Source organism: Mustela putorius, unplaced genomic scaffold (assembly GCF_011764305.1).
Source record: "Mustela putorius furo isolate JIRA1106 unplaced genomic scaffold, ASM1176430v1.1 tig00003863_pilon_pilon_pilon, whole genome shotgun sequence".
In the NCBI taxonomy this organism is placed as follows: Eukaryota; Metazoa; Chordata; class Mammalia; order Carnivora; family Mustelidae; genus Mustela; species Mustela putorius.
In genome coordinates, this window is record NW_025422015.1 from 26,834,094 (window position 1) to 26,848,943 (window position 14,850).

Consider the following 14,850-nt stretch of genomic DNA (forward strand, 5'->3'; position numbering starts at 1 on the left):
TACTTTGGAACTCACGCTGTGAAAAAAAGCAATAAAACCATTAAAGGTACAGCTGTTCTGGCCATACACTTCTTAGATTAGATTCCTACAAGCTGGATCAGAAAAAAAAAAAAAAAATCTCTTGACCAAGTCTCCAGCTTCCTTCCATCCCCTTTGATGTTGTTCTTATGTATTTGCCTATTGTTTCAGTCCTTCATTTTCTCTCCCATCCCCTGCAAAAATCACTCCTACCCGATTTTGTAGCATAACAAATTGAAAATGCGTTTATTTCCTTCTAGTCTTGACTGCTCTTGATGTCATTTCTTCCCAATTTCAATAAATTTAGCTATCTAAAATATTTTTTCCTGTTATGGTTTCTTCAACGTTGACTCTGTCCCCCTCATTGGTCTATACACATCCTGCTGATCGCAATATCTCCTCTGATTTCCAAGACAGAGGTTACAAGAAAGCCACATCAAAGGAACTTTGATATAATTTACCTTTTAATATATCTAATTCATTCATTTATCCATTTAATAAATCATCCTTCTATATATTAGGCTCTATATTTGACACTATGAGGCATGTAAACTCAGGAAAGACACTGTCTCTCCACATTAGAGTTTATGTGGGAAAAGAAATTCTCAGAATCTACCTAAAAGAAGGTGTCAGATAAGTGTCATAAAGTGGTACAAGCTAATTCTTAAAAGATACAAAGAGTAATTACTTTCAGCTGTGATGACTATGGGCAATACCAAAGAAAAGGCAACCTTTTCGTTCAGCCTTAAAGGAGGGCTAGACTTTTAACAGAAGACATCATAATAGCTGTGACATAGGTATGAACCAGAAAGAAGAGGTGACACCTCTCTAATTTAAGTGCCCAAAGAAGGATGACTAATTCACAATGACTCAGGCCTATGTCATGACCTATAGTGGTCAAATAAAAAGGTTGGATAAGAGTGAAGCGAATGGCAAAACCTCAGGCAAATAAGTTGTGATTTGGCATAGGATACTGGTGTTCAAATGTTTTTGTTCACAAACACCAAAAGAATTTTGAAAGTTAGATGCCCCCTCAAATAGTTTCAGATTAAAATCTAAATCAAGTAGTCATTATAAATGTAAATAGTTGTGAAGGATACAACTTCTGGACAATAATATATTGGCTTTTATTTTTTTTTAATATATTGACTTTTAAAATAATGTTGTTCTATCACTCTTTTAAATATAACCAATAGAACCTAAGTGTTACTTTGACATATACAACTATCATCCATTTAAATAAAGATGGGTAATCTCGCCTTTAAATTTTACATTGTTAATATTTTATCTTGAACTTATATTGATTCCACTGCCATGACGTGATTTTACCTCATATATTTGTACGCTTGAAAGTCTTTTATTGCTGTAACACCTCTCTGACAAAAAAATTAATGTGTGTGTATAAATAGAAAGAAATGCCATCTTTAAGGAAAGAAATGTCCTTAAAGTCTCTAGAGTTAATAATAAGTGAGTTATTAATACTAGTAGTAGTGCAAAATTTATCAAAGCACAACCTAGATTTCAAATTTTGATAATTAATTATTAAACATAAAAGGAATTTTTTTTTTTAGAAATTATTCTTGCAATGTGACAAGTGAGGCATTTTTTTTCAGTGGGTTCAAAAATATATACTATTAATAAGTATATATTATCTTGACTAGGATGAAACATGGCTCACCATCAAGTCAATTCTATTTTTCACCTTTATAAATGTAACATAGGAAAAGATGCTCATAAAATAAGGAGATGGAAATGGGAAAGTTATTTCCATAGACATTTCCCGAAATTGTTTGAACTTTGTCCGCACTTCATGCCAAAATCCACTGGGTGATCTATCATCAAAAATTATTTTTAATGATCTAACAGTTAACAGGATTACGTTTTTCTTCAGTTTTGTTGAAAAATAAGCAACTACCTGCTTTGAAAAAAGGATGAGGGAGATCTAATCATGCAAAGAAGTCCTGTGACAGACTACAAACTAAAAAAGCAGGTACCAAAGGGCAGATTCATGCGTGTGTATTCAAACTGGAAAGAACATTCCACTCTCCCTTTCACTTAAACAAACGTAAGTCACAAAATTTGACATTACACAAAATAACATCTGCTGCAGCAAGAGGAGCAGCACCAGCAGCCACAAAGCCACATATGACTGTAAGTGACATTATCCATCTAAACACTTAAATTAGTGGAGATTAAATAGAATTTGAGGCATCTTTATTATTCTAAATAAAATAAAACCACTGGTACAGTGAAAAAAAATAATAGACACTTCTTTATGAAAGCTTTTAAAGAAAGAATGTATTTTTATAGCATTTTTCTAATTTCATTTATCTTTAATTTAGGCCCCTTCTTTCCAGGAAAACATAAATCATACAATTACTTTTTTTTTTTTTTTTTGGTAGAAAAGGTGGTTTGTAATGTGCAAACAAGATTCCTTTGTGAAATTCATTCTTTCCTCCAGAATTACTAAGAGAATTGAAAGTAAAAGCAAACCAAAAGTCACATAGCTGAGTTGAGCCAAAATAATTCTGAGATGTGCTCCACAAACTTGGAGCCGACAATATTTGAGTGAACTGTATTTGAAAGCTGGCAAAATAACTTCTTTCCTCTTCCAAACAGAGAACAATGAAATTTGATTTGGACCAGTAGTCTCAACATTGTTTTTATTTATTTACTTACTTACTTACTAATTCAAACTAGTTCCCACCACCTCACTCTCAGAATTATCCATCTTTTAAGAATTAAAACGCAGCATCTTTATTTAAGAATAATATTTAAAAGATAAAACATGGACTTCCCAGGAAAAGTTAAATGAAACAATATAGGGAAATTTTACTTCCAAGAAGTACGAGAAAATAGTGAAAGAGCAATAAAATCATGGTGAGGAAATGTGGCAGCATGCAAACTGGTTTACATTTCCTTCTATGCCAGTGTGCTAAACTTTCCAAATTAAAGGCCCTCTCCTGTTCCTGCCAACTGAGTGCTCCCAAATCTATCAACATTATCAACTTTATTAAATTCTCTTTGAGGAAAACTAGCAGGATTTCCCCTGTAGACTCTTCTAGCTCTCTCACTAAATTTCAATACCTGAGATCAAAGAAATGACAGATTAAAATATAAGAAACCATTTATTACTAATTAGTGCTTATAAAATTCACATTTAGGAACTTGAAACTTTTTATCTGAACTAAAAAAAAACAGAATTGATAATTTGGGGCAGTAAGAATAACATGTTTCTTACATTATTTTTTGTACATCTTTGTAATTCTTTAATTTCTCAAAGAAAATAGAAGGGAAGGGACAAAAAGAAACTAATACACTGCCCTCCCAATATTTGCATATATCTAATACAAAACACACACACACACACACACACACACACATTTTTTGATCATTAAAAACGATCCGAGAATATGTTTATTCACAGATTGAGAGTAGATTTAATTTGATAACTTTTAAAAATACTTCACCATAAACCATATCAGATTTACACTGTCTAACATTCTAATTGTGGCATAGATTGATGCTTATTATCATACTCAAAACTGCTGTTCTGAGTTATATACAAGAAAGATGTTAAATATAAGATGTATATGGGGTGTTGAAAGATATTGGAATAATACACCTCCAGAGGATTCCTTCTTAATTAATCAATCTCTTCACAAAGGTAATTTTGAAGGAAAAAAAATCATATGTTCAACCATTATTCATTTGACTTGTAGAAAACTAAGAAAAATAAATTTGCCTAAAGTTGTTCTTAGATTAAATCCAAGTTGTAAAAATTCAGTAGTCTCAAAGTAATCAGAGGAACATAAAACAAACAAATGATCTACTCTGAAATTTATATTACATCTAGAGATATCTGATATAAAAATGTTGAACAAAGGTATGAATTAGGACAGAGTGGCACAAATATAACTGTTTTGTGACTAATTCCAGCATAACGTTCAATAGATAATCCATTTACATTTTCAAAATTCACATGCTTTCTTCCTTTAAAAACACATATCTTACAAAATAAAAAATTTTAATTTGTTTTAAAAAGAAGATAACAAGTATCTCACACCACAAGAGAGATGGCTAGGGTCTTTCAATGATTACTCTATTTCAAAAGCCTTGCAAAAAGATATGGATTTAATTAAGCAAAATAGCTCAATCTATTGACTGGTTCCACTGTCTTTTGGAAGTATCCAGGGTTTTCTTTAATAACGTTCTTAGAAAAAACATCTGTTTTAATCTCCATGAAAACATGTTCAGTCCTATGTGTAGCTAGCTTGGTGCTCTCAAAATATTCAGGCTTGGTGCCCTTACAAATATTTTTTAAAACCGTACCACTCCATGACACTGATGGATTTAAGCACAAGGGCTGAAAGCAAAAAGAAAGGTGTAGTGGTTGAATATTATGCAGTTTAAAGGTAATCTGAGTGAAAGCCTTAAATAACCAGCATAAAATAAGTTAGCATCTCAGAATTATTACCAATAGTAAGACAATTTATTTTATTTATACTCATTTTTGTTGTTCAGAGTTTCTCATCAGTCATAAGATTATAGCGGGAAGGGGGACCTCCAATCATGCTTTACCACAGAGCTATAATTCATGTCTTCAATAATCAAAATCATGTGAATAAAACACATGCACTAATTGAAAAATAGCTAGGACAATACCATTAAATTTTTATGTGGAGTAATTTCTAGCTGATAACACACACTGCATGTACAACTCCAGACTCCCACCAAACTAGAGAGATGTCCCAGCAGGGGATGCTTGCTTAACAGAGAAAAAAAAAATACTTTAATGACAGCACATAATGCATACCCTCTGCACAACCCACAGTGAAGTCTGATTTCTTTTAACCCCTTTAGATAACATTTGCAGTCAATGGATTAGTTGTTCTTGCATGCTTCTGAATTCCAAGAATTTTTTTTATATTTTCCATCCCCTTATTGAACTTGTTAAAAATTTATATATATATATATATATGTATATATATATATGTATATACATTTATATATATATAGATACATAGTGTTATGTAACTATATATTATGGTTATATAATATACATTATATATTAATATATAACCACATATATATCTGTGTATGTGTGTGTATATATATATATATATATAAACACATATGTAGTTTAAATGGCTTAATTTTTGCTCAAATAAAAATAGGACCACCTGATTTCTCTATTCTAGCTATCAAAGTGAATTTGGCTAGTGCATGGACTCATTTACTATTGAAATCCAAGGCCTAGGGTGTAGTTGGGGGGGAAAGAATACAATGGCTATATATTGAAAAGTGTTAGTTGAGAGTATATTCCAAATCCAGATTGGTAAAGGTAATTACGCTACAAAAGCTGATTTAAAATGTCAGGATTCTACAATATGTTGTCTTTTGAACCAGAATGACACTCCTCACCCACCACTGGGGCCATGTCAGCTCTAATCTGGGCCTCCTTGAGAACAACTTCCTGATCTGGAAGGTAGCTGACTTGAAGATGTGGATATCCTTTGTTATTACAAAGCAAAACTATTTATCTTCAGTGAGAACTGGCAAGGAGTAGAGCTTTGTGTTTTAGTCCACCTTTGACATTAACACTACACTTTTTATCCCAGTTTTTAAGCACTTGTAAAAATACATCATTGACACACCCCTGGTGTGAGGCAAATAGTAGATGCATTTGGTAGCCCTGTGAAAATGAGTTACAAGGAAAGTGGCAAATACTTACTCTTTATATTTATCATTCAAGGACTTATAGGTCCTGTCTTGATCATTCTCATAGCATTTACCATAAGAGGGAAGAAATATTATGTTTGATAAGTGTTTAGACAATCCTCTTCAATGACTCTTCTCAAACCAGAAATATCATATCAAATTATTAAGGCTCCTCCTGCTCTTACTTCTATGTACATAGAATTAGATAGACATAGGACCTTCAAATTTTTTAATTACATTCTTAATCAGTGTTTTGTTGCTAAGACCTTTGAATTTATCACGGGTCTCTATAGGGCATAGCTCTTCAGGGACATTTGAAGTGTGATCCTGGTAGATAGCAGAGGATGCCCAGGCAAAGTAGTGCCCCTGTGGTGAAATGGCACATTTAGGTGACCTCTTTACTGTGACTCCTTTTACCAAAAGCTGAAGAACCCATCTTAAAGTTTTGAGAACATTCCTCTCGTCTCTTGTACATCATTCTTAAAAGTAAAAATGGGGAAAAATTCAAATGAGTTGTTACATGAAGAAAATATATCTGGGTACATGATTTATTCTAGGAGATACTGTCTTGAAGGATTGAAACAGAATCCATCTACATCCTGTTGGGGAATTAAAGGTAACACAGAGCAGTACAGCACTTTCTGAGTTCTACCCGTTCTTGGTCTAGGCTTCTTGTACGACGATTTCAAAAGTCCTCATTCTTCTGAATGGCTTTTATTTCTATTCTTCATTTCAGCTCAGTTATCCCCTTGTCTCCCCACTTTCTTCCACAACACTTCTGTATTGAGAAAATAAATCCTTTCCCTCTTTATTTCCTTTTCTTCTGCCTTTCATCCTTCTCTTCTTCCTTCCACCATGTGATGGATGTAATTTTAGATTCCAGGGATAGAAAGACTAGCAAGACAGGATTTCTGTTTTCTTTCTGTGACTGGTGTCAAATGACTCTTTGATATTTCCATAGACTTCCAGGATAGCCACAGACTCTAAGGTTAACCCAAGGCATTAAGCCATGGTTGTATGTGACTTAACACGATCTTCATGCTTTTGTCGAGTACTTACTAAATACCTAGCTCTACACTCTACCCTGAGAATACTGAAATTAATACAATATGGTTTTTTTTTTCCCTCAAGGAATTCATAGTATACTAGGGGAGCCAGGTAATTAATTAAAATAAATACAGTTAAGTGCTGTAGAAAATTATATGGAAACCTATAGGAATCAAAGAGGGATCATGCATGGATTTTTGGAGGAGATGATTACTTGATCTAAATCTTGAATAATGATTAATAGTGAACCTGAGGAGGACGAGGTGAGTGAGGGGTAACATATGAGCATTATCCACAAAGGAGATAGCATGAACTAATGCACCGTGGAAGGAAAAAATAACATGGCAGAAGCAGGCAATTATGAGCAGTTTGTGGTTACTAGCATAGGTCACAAAATGGTAATGCTGGGTAAACATTTGCCCTGAAGACTTCTCCTTCAAGCACAAATAAATATGAGTGCTTTGCAGGGCAAAGATATACTTCAGATGGTCCCAGAACTTCCTCCTTCTTCTACCCAGTCTTCACTTTTTTCAGTTAACTGTCTAGGCTCTGAAAGCACGTGTTTGCCAGCCCAATATTTTAAAACAGAAAATAAACGGAGATGAAGAGATGAAGCTGGAATAATGAGCAAGTGCCAGATGATTGAGGGTCTAGAAGCATTTAAAGAATGGCTGGATTTTATCTTCTAGGCATTGCAGAGCCACCTTAGGAAGCAAAGTGATAAGGACAGATGAGACAGAACATTCTGTCATTTGTATTACAGACTGACTGAAAGCAGAGTGATTAGGCTCCATTACTTTGCCTAGACCGGAAGAGAAACATGTGACTAAGGCCTGAATTGAGCCAATGAAAGAAGAGGCAAAGATGAGTATCAAGATTCAAGTATGCTTTGGGGGGTTAAATTTGGCAGAACTGGAATGACGAAGAGGAGAGTCAGTGAGTGGGAAGAGAAAATGCTAATATATCCAGGAAGTAGAGTTACCGGGGACAGGTTCATTAAGAAGAAGAATGAAAAAGATTACAGAACAGCTAGGTGAACACGGGGCACAGGGGAGGACTTCAGTGGTAGAAGGAAGAGAGCACGTTTACAGGCATCTCTGCTGTGTGACTTATCAAAGCTAGCTTCCTCCACAAACCGCACACCAACTTCTATGTTCCTGTTTTCATTTCTTTTTCACCAGCTGTTACACAGGAACCTTGCATTTAACTTACTGTCAAATTGCCAGCTAGAGTCTTGGCCAAAATATACCCATTTCAAATTAGCATATGCAAACACATTCACTTACAGGGCAACCTCGTCTTCGAAATATAACCAAATAGCACCCCGGTGACTCTCACTAGGTAAACTGAATCTAGTTTGATATTTGAATAATTACTGTAAGAACTCTTACTAAAGACTTCCACAAGTATCATATAATATTTTAATGGTTGAAAAATACGTAATAACACACACCAAATGCAATATTGTACAGTGATAAAGTTCTCACTTAACTTACAAAGATAATGAATCACCAAATCTAATTAATATTACCCTCCCATTAAAGAACCTGTTACAGTGTTAGAACAGAAAGTCAAATAGTTTCTATTTTAAATGGGAATTTCAATCCTAGCCAAAAAAATTAAAAGGGAGATATTCACAAGTTCATGTTGAATATAGCTCAATTTAACCATTACAAAGTTCACAAAGAGTACAGGAAGTGAACTACTTACTGCTTACATTGAAAGGAACACTTGGTATACTCAACTTCCTCTCAGATAGACGTCTAAGCTGCAGAGAAAAGGAAATAAAGCAGATATTTCTAATACTAATTAGCTTGTGCTGTATAAACATTTTATACTGAGAAGGGATTTTATCGTTTGAATTTAGGGACATTTCAGATCTATGGTTCTTATTGAAGGGGTAACATTTGACAAACAACATTGTTTCATTTGTCCTTCCAGTATAATTTCTACAATTCTGGGTTTCATGAATCCCGACTTATGCACCACTCTAGGTGTGTAGCCAAGTCATTTACACTACATTTGAAAAGTTAGATGAAACTGTCATTAATATCCATTTTTTCAAAAGGTGCTGATTCCTAAGAATTCCAGTCAATGACTCAGAAGTTGGAGGTACCTTCTTCATTCTGTTAAAAAGTTTATCTTCCACTGAAAAGTAGAATGTTGATGCGTATGATACATAAAACACCAAATTATATAGCATTGAATTATTTGGAAGGAGACAAGAGAGATTTTTCAGGGCAGGAGAAATGAGCAGCTTTCTTCCTTTCACAGAAAGTTCCAGCAACATTATGATAAATTTGCATTTATTTATAAACTGTAGATACAACTTCATGTTTCTGTCAAAGTATTAGACATCTCCTGATAGATAGTTGTTCAAGCTTATGTAACACTAATTTCAACTACTGTCCTTATCTAAATCTAGGCCAGTGTCTTCATAAACTTGATCCTAAAATCTCTGAACTCTGGGCAGCCCTTGTCTAGTTACATGACTCTCAGTTTCCAGGTCAAGACAGGCAAAGCTGACATGAACAAGCCTCACTGTGCTTCGTTCATTTCTGGCAAGAACTTAGGAGGAAAAAAATATGAACAGGGTCAGATTAGAGTCCCTTTGAACCCCAAATGATCCAGGACTCTGGTTGAGTGAAAGTGGCTTCGGGTGGTGATGTCATTTACACATCAATGTCTGTCTCTCCTGTTATCATTGTTCCACAGGGACTGTTTCTGTTAGAACTTCAAAAAGTCCTTTATGGCTTAAAAGTGCGTGCGAGCTATCAACAGCCAGTTTCCTTATTTTTTCTTTTCTCCCTTGGCTCTTTTTCTTTTCTTCACTGGTAAATTAACACAGACTTGAACTTGCTGGATAGTTTTGTTTTAATAAAGCTAGCACTCTCTGCTGTACACTGGTAACATCACAACATACTCACTACTCACTTTGACACTGTTCTGTGTCTCAACATAGCTATTTGTCCCAGCTAACTAATTTGGAACTGAAGATGAATACACCCTTTAGGCTGGGAAGCATTTCAGTAATTTTTTTGTTGTTGTTCTGGCCAAATGATCATGTTTTATAACTTTTTTTAGCGTGACTTTTTTTTGCACAATTTTCCAACGATTCATTAGCATCAGATGTATAAATGAGTCACTTTAGTCTTTAATCACCCTATTTATTTTGTCTTCTCAATGAGATATATTAGTAAACAACTGACTTTGAGTTTCAAATGTCTGACTTCATTTTTTTTTACTTCCCACCCCACCCACCCCATTTAAGCATTCATTCATGACTTAGAAGAATGCCACAGCATTATTTTAGTGCTTTAAAGTAAAATTTTTTCTTAATAACACCAAGAAAGGAAAACTGAACATTTTCAAGTCACAAAGAGTAATGTCGTAGAAGCTTAACCTGCTAGAGTGTAATGAGAAGGACTGTCCGATCTAGCAATAGATCTTTGCTGCAAAAAAAATCATGAGCATTTCTTAATGAGAACTCCCACTGGATTTTTCATATATATTATTGGGGTACCTGGGTGGCTCAGTGGGTTAAAGCCTCTGCTTTCAGCTCAGGTCATGATCCCAGGGTCCTAGGATCGAGCCCTGCATCAGGCTCTCTGCTCAGCGGGGAGCCTGCCTTCCTTCCTCTCTCTCTGCCTGCCTCTCTGCCTACGTGTGATCTCTGTCAAATAAATTATATATATATATATATATATATGTATATATATACATATATATATATACATATATATATATATATAATCAATGGATAGTGCAAAATAACTAAAACAAGAATATACATCTTTCATTGAAACCATCTAATCATTAATAAGCAGATTGAAAAGTGAAGTAAGTCATTCTGAGCTATTAAACTGTATGTCAGTCTTCCTCCTTTGTTCGTTCCATACATTGCAAGAAGGAAAGTAAGAATGAATTAGATGAGATGCTTTCAGAAATAGTAGGTCAATGGGGCCATCATTCTGTATTTCTGAAGCACATTTCCTAGAACTAACATCACTAGAATCTCATTATAATAAAGATCAAGATCTGTGTTTAAAGATATTATAATAGGACAGACCGAGATATAAATCCCTCCAGAATGAGGTAAGAACAAAAGCCTATGTGTGTTTTATATTGAATGTTTTTAAAGAATGGGTGTCAATGAATAAATCTCAAACTACTTGTTTCAAAGCAGTAAATAATGTAATAAAATACAATATATCAAAAATCATAAATAGTGGCATTATTGCTGAACCAGCTGATGAGTTCGTCTGTTCTGGATCTAGATACACCAGGTGGCATCAATACGAATAGGAGACAAAGACGTTTCATTTCCTCCTCCTGGAAAATTATTACAACCATCTGCTAAGCTTTCTTGTTTCCAGTGAACATGATTTCTAGTTTTTTACTTCCTTGGTAGCAAAACACACAGCTTTAAATAATCTCTTCAGTTTTGGGTGTACCATGAGCAAGTACAATAATTCATTTACTGGTACAACCTCAAAATTTCAACAAAAATATTAATAAAATTGGGGATGCTAAAATGGTTGATGGCAAGTTACTTATAACTAAAAGAGGCAAAAAAGAAGATGGAAATACTCTGAACTAAATGGGAACTATTCATGATAATGTCCATCCAGAGGCTGGACATTTTCCCCAGCACAAAATCTGACTAACCCCTCCCCTCTGCTATCTGAAACAACTCAAAAACACCTTAAAGTCAGAGGGACTTTGAGTAGCCTTCGTTTTCTCCAAGTCTGAAGAAATTTCAAATGGTTTTCATGTTAATAAAAAGCGTTTTTCAATTATTCAGCAAACTTACAGCTTTTAATTAAAGGCTTTAACTGAATTAAACAACTGAAATATGATCTGAATGATAGTTGGGAATATCTCACACTCAAGACAGTTAGATTACAATTTACCTCCCTGCAAAATAATTACAAACTTCTTAACCGACATGATTTACTGCTCATCTATAATCCAGAACCCAAATGTATGTATTTTTCAAAGAATAATAATAATAGTAAAGTAGCTTGGGAAGTACACCACCCACAAAAACAAGAGGATGACGGGGGAATAAATGAGAAAGAAAGTTTAATGGGAAAATAGATATTTCTTAAATCTGCAATGGCACTTTACGTTAACCAAATACATTTTGATAAGAATCTTGGCCCCAGGCAAATTGAACCATGAAAAATCAGCCCCCTGAGTGTTCCTGTCAGAGGCCAGTGATGGAGGGATCCCTGTAAATTCTTAATCTGCTTTTTTTTCAGGGCAGGACAATATAGCGCCACTGAAAGGAAGGTCGAGCTGCTGAACCTCCACAGTAGGTATCCCAGAAAGCAATCAAGCTGAGCTGGCAGGGAGTGGATTCCAACTGCACTCTGTAGTGAGGCCTTTTCTCTCCCTCCGCAGGTACCATACAGAAGGGAAGATTCCTAGGACTTGTGGCTTAATTTCTCTGGCTACTGCACTAATCGCACGCATCCCGTAATTACTGTCTTTCTTTCTTCCTCCAGACTGTCATTCTTCTGTCTCTTAGCTCCATCCCACAGGCAGACAGTGTCTATACAAAGGCTGAGCTAGTTAGCCAGCCACCTGAGGGAACGCCATGCCTCCGCCATGCTCCCCCGTGCCTTTTTTCCCCTTCACTTGTCACCCCTCCCAGCTTCCTTACAAAGAATATTTAATTTGCATTCTTTCCCAGCTAAAGCAGAATTAAAGAGAATTGCTTCATTAAATTAAGATGCCTGTGCAAAAAAAGCCTCAGCAATCTGTGAGTCAAGTCTGGATTCCTATAGAAATAACCGCAGATAGCCCAGGTACAGCCAGGATACCACAGAGAGATGCCGTGAGCAGCATCCAGTGGTGTCAGAGTTGGCATGACCATGCCTTTAGCATATTAACAAGTGTGACCTCTAACTCTTACCCTGGACTGGGCCCTGGAAGGCTTTTAATGTTGATTTATGGCTTTTCAGTTGTCATGATTGAAGTTGTTGAGAAATCTCTAGTCAAGCTACTGAGGAAATTCTAACAATATGTGTACATGGCTATAAAATTGAAAAGGAGTGGGGCTTGCATCTTGCCCACCAAGCCTTGTTTGCCTTCTTGTGGGTCATGAAGACATGACCTTCTCGGTCTGTGTAAGTATGTGAAGAGGCTAACAAAAGAATATTCAAAAGTCTCTGGCTTGGAAAGCCATATACCTCTTTCAGTGTTGTTGCTGTGTGTCTTCCTAGGACCCTGGGGTAGGTATGCTAACCACTTATGTAAAAGATTGATTGGTTTCTAGTCCTGGAGCATCTGGAGGCATTGTAGAGACAGTTTATGGTAGCCCTGGAGGTGCAAAGCACCTCATACCATGCTGAGGTGACCCCATCGGTAAAGTGTTAATTGGCTCTGAAGGGAGCCTCATCTGGTCAATCCAGATGGAGATGCAGATTTATCTCCTTAGATTGAAAACACCACAAAAATGCCAAGCCACCTTCTGAGAAGAATGGAATTGATGCTAGGCAATAACAGATTGTCGATATAATGAAAGGTTAAAGAGCAATCAAATGACTTGTACTTCCCCCATTTTCTATAATGAACAAAGCTGGAGTGTTCACAGAGCATAAAAGCAATTTAACTTACCTGTTTTAATTTTGAAAAATCTTTTAAATGCCAACGTCAAACAATTCTTGGATTGTGACCAAAATAATAAAGAATACTTGAAAATTATAAATAAATCAGAAGAAAAAATGATGTACACAGACGTAGTTTAATTCACATTAGACTCCACCTGCATACTTTAAGTCAATAATTTAGAGCTCTCTTAGAATAGTATATACTTCAGGAAGACTTATTAAAGTACATTAACTCTGGTTTCCCCTAAAACTTAGCCTAAGAACAAATTACAAATTGTTTCTTAATTCTAAATACTATTATGTTCTTGTTAAATATCTAGCTCTTTGGCTATGGGAAATTTTATCATAAGGCATCACAGCATCATGAATGTAACATGATTACAACAAAGCTTGGTATGGGGTACTTGTTCAGTACATGGAAGCCATCATCTTTATGCTTAAAAGGGAATTAGAAAATCAGTGAAGATCTGGGAGACAAAAAACAAGTACCCTTCCATAGAGAGCACTTATCTTCAGCTAATGAATCTCATTATGGTCAGAAGATAATGATGATTCATAACTATTACTTATCCCTCATCAGTCACGTATCAAGTATTTTCTGTAAGCTTATGAAATCTCTAGCCTCAAAATCACCCCACAGAGTAGCTATTATAACCTAATTCAGCTACCTAAATCTCTAAAAATTTAAAAAGGAGAGAAAATATAATAAAATGCTTCAAACATTGATATCTTTCAATAATTTATTTGTTATTCTGGATTACAAAGTAACATTATTTATGACTCTTTGCTTGTACAAGTACATGCCCATTTCTACATTTTAACATCAGACTGAGCATGTGGGAAAAGAGCCACAAGTTTAATCTTTACTTAGGTGACTTGTGAACAATACTTACAATAGAACAAGCTATACTCAGCTTTGGAGACAGATGGGATCAGCTACCACAGAGAGAATAGAGACAAGTTGGGACACAAAACCTCAACTATCCCTTTGACCCCTTTGATGTTCTCGGCACTCCTGCCTGGATTTACACAGTGAAAAGGCTGGGACAATCATGTCTGTTACTGCTGCTTCAATATGCTTAAGTCAAGCTGGCAAGGAAATTTTCCTTGACTATTCTACTTTTTAAAAATTGTTTGGGAAAGTAGCTTGAAAAAGTGCTAGGAAAATTTGATCAGTATGCTAGGCTTATTGCAGAGATTTAATCATTTAGTATTCTGGTTTTTCAGGTGAAGAAGAATTGAATATGTTTGTTTGACATACTTTCTCATTGGACAGCCTCACAAGCAGCATAATGACTAAGGAATAGGACCATCGGAGGCTGCACTTTCTGTGACCCATTCTTCCTTCATCCTTGCAAATAGGAATTCATTTTAAGAAACAATTAAACTACTTCTTCATTCATCTAAGCATTCCTGGGAAAATAAGTGTTATATCTATGTGAGTTTT

The 14,850-nt window shown here is 35.3% G+C and overlaps 1 long non-coding RNA gene across 1 annotated transcript in view; it reads left to right on the plus strand.

Annotated features, from left to right (window-relative positions):
* The window catches only part of LOC101676142, a 28,913-nt gene extending 16,435 nt beyond the window's left edge, over positions 1-12,478 (plus strand). Inside the window, exons 3-4 of the long non-coding RNA XR_001181092.2 lie at positions 12,051-12,103; positions 12,193-12,478. This is a non-coding gene — a long non-coding RNA (uncharacterized LOC101676142). The remainder of the gene's footprint in view (positions 1-12,050; positions 12,104-12,192) is intronic.
* Positions 12,479-14,850: the final 2,372 nt, after the last annotated feature.